Source organism: Penaeus monodon, chromosome 5, assembly GCF_015228065.2.
Source record: "Penaeus monodon isolate SGIC_2016 chromosome 5, NSTDA_Pmon_1, whole genome shotgun sequence".
NCBI classification, from domain to species: Eukaryota; Metazoa; Arthropoda; class Malacostraca; order Decapoda; family Penaeidae; genus Penaeus; species Penaeus monodon.
Window position 1 is genome coordinate 29,915,633 of NC_051390.1, and position 2,500 is coordinate 29,918,132.

The 2,500-nt window shown below is 42.7% G+C and overlaps 1 protein-coding gene across 8 annotated transcripts in view; it reads left to right on the top strand.

Annotated features, from left to right (window-relative positions):
• Positions 1-321: 321 nt before the first annotated feature.
• LOC119573154 (verprolin-like) overlaps positions 322-2,500 on the top strand; it is a 122,606-nt gene continuing 120,427 nt past the window's right edge. The window contains exon 1 of one of the 8 annotated variants that reach the window (XM_037920221.1): positions 322-381. The gene's annotated coding sequence lies outside the window, so the exon portion shown is untranslated. The other 7 variants (XM_037920212.1, XM_037920218.1, XM_037920214.1 and 4 more) reach the window with 7 other exon arrangements.

Here is a 2,500-nt window from a genome sequence, read left to right on the forward strand (position 1 = left end):
ACTGCAATTTTGTGCTACTGCACGCTGATCAAAAACACCGAAATTTTTGTTCGTTTTCCCTTCGAAATAATTGCAACGGTTTGAAAATTCCTGCTACCGATCCGTACCTATTAAAAAACAAACAAAAACTGCTATTTATTAACCAACAAAAAACGTTATTAATTCAGCATTAATAAGTTCATTTAAATGACAAATTTAATTTCAAAGCTAGTTCACATAAAATTTATCATTACATGACATTATCAGACACTTCTCTGAGATATGCCTTATTGTGACCCTTGGCAACCGCAGATGGAACGGACACAGAGGGTCCGGGAGAAGCCAGTGTGCGGGGTCCTGTGAAGCCGACTGCACGTGGGAATTTTTGAACGTGTGTCTGGTGTACGTCAGTTTTACCGGCTTTTATTTCACGTCTTTGGTGTACGTCAGTTTTACCGGCTTTTATTTTGCACGGTTTATTAGAAATGGAGAGGAATTCTTTCTAGGATCACGTTGCGTATGTGTATTATTAATGCTGAATGCTTCTTTAGTGTTTAGCGCCCTTTTTGGAGCCTATACAAAATAACGGATTGTCGAGGTGTCCACAAGCTGAGGATTTAACTTTAATTCGTTGTGCTCGCCTGGAAGTTGTGAAAAAAAAATTAAGCCGCAGTGACGGACAACTGATGAGTTTATCATTTATAAAAGATCACAGTTCTTGTTTACAATTCTTGCAATTTGATGAAGTTGATTGAGGCTTAAGGAATATTTTTACATCAAGCTCTATATTATCACAACGTGAGACAAAGTAAATGCAGGCAGCATCAGTGGATGCATGTCTGAAGTGATGCCAGATGGCACTGTGAAAGCGCCAGCCAAATGTTAGCTTACGAATCGCTGTGTGGCAACCCACTTTCGAAGGCGGTCGAAACGTCTGCCGCAGTCAGTGGCACCGAAGTGGCTTATCATACTTTGTGTCATTACCTTCAAACCGACTATCAAGCGAGTTGTGAATTGACCGCAATCTGACCTTTCTTGTCAAAAGCTTGGAACATTTTATGCGAAAAACGACTGGGCATGTGAATCGCCGAACCGGAGTTGTAACAGCGTGATATGAATTATACAAAGCAGTAAGTAGTTATCTACCTGAACATGTAGGATGACGCTTGGTCATTCACTTCATTCAGTATACAAGTGAAGTCAGTATTATTGTGATGTCTCTCGAAAGACGAAACTGCCGACGCCTGGACCGATCTGACAAGCCTCTCCTGCTGACAGCCACGAGCCGGGCATTCCCCCGTCCCTCGCATCGGTCACCCTTCGTCCTCCAATATTTCTTGTCGCCCTTATCTTCCTGGGGCTGATAAAATGTAGTTATTTTATTTGTTAACTAACGTAAATGGAAATCATGAAACTCCATTTTAGGATTCTCTTAGTTGACCCCGTGTATCGAAGCCCTAAACATTTGTTTAGATGTTACTTCTTGCACTCGTAGGAACGGTCTCCTTTCCCCAAATAGGCACTTCTCGCCCAATTCGCTCTCGCTTGTGAACCTAGTCACTTGTATCTCTTCGTTTCTCCTTAAGAGATTATTTTCATTTCTCCTTGTCCTTGCTCCTAGCATTAATTACGTATGTCTAATCAAGTATGATCAGTTACTGTATTTGGGCCTGTAGCTTTCTTTAAGCATTGCGTAAGCAGTTATATGATATTTTATATATATATATTGTCACCATTTCATATTACAATATTTCAGTCTATGAATATATTATGTTACCTTACTATTCCCTTACTCCCCTCTTTTGATTATCCCCCCCCTCATGGGTAGCCGATTCTTCTATTTGGTTTGCTTTTACTCCTACTTCGCCCCTTCATTCTTTTATTCCTTCTTTCCTTAACTTTTACGATTTCGCCTTTCCATTTCACGCTTTGTCATGTCTTTCTGCCGTGATTCCCACTGCAGCTGTGTCCTTCCTTGCTTCTAGCTCCGCCTGACGCCATGACTCCTCTTTCCGGCTTGCGCTGCCTTTAGTGTGTTTTTGTGTTTTTCTCTTTTTTTATCATCCATTCACTCACGAATGAAAACCTCGGTCTTTCTAAACTTTCATGATAACATTCGCTACGCCGTAAGTGAGTAGTTCTGTTTCGGCCATCATTTCTGCTTAGCCATAAATCAGGGTCGCCACGGGACCACGGTAACACCACCGGAAGCCACGGGCGGAGGAGAACGGATCCTTTCAGGGGTGTTCTTTAGTATTCTTAATTCGTGCTCTCTCTCTCTCTCTCTCTCTCTCTCTCTCTCTCTCTCTCTCTCTCTCTCTCTCTCTCTCTCTCTCTCTCTCTCTCTCTCTCTCTCTCTCTCTCTCTCTCTCCTTCTCTCTCTGCCTCCCACCACAACCCATCACCGCTTGCGGTGTCTCCTTGACACACGACGTAAAGGTTTGACCGCAACATCCAATGCCCTCTAACTCTCACGCCCTCCTGGCCACCTATCATATTGCCACAGACTTCCAATTTCACA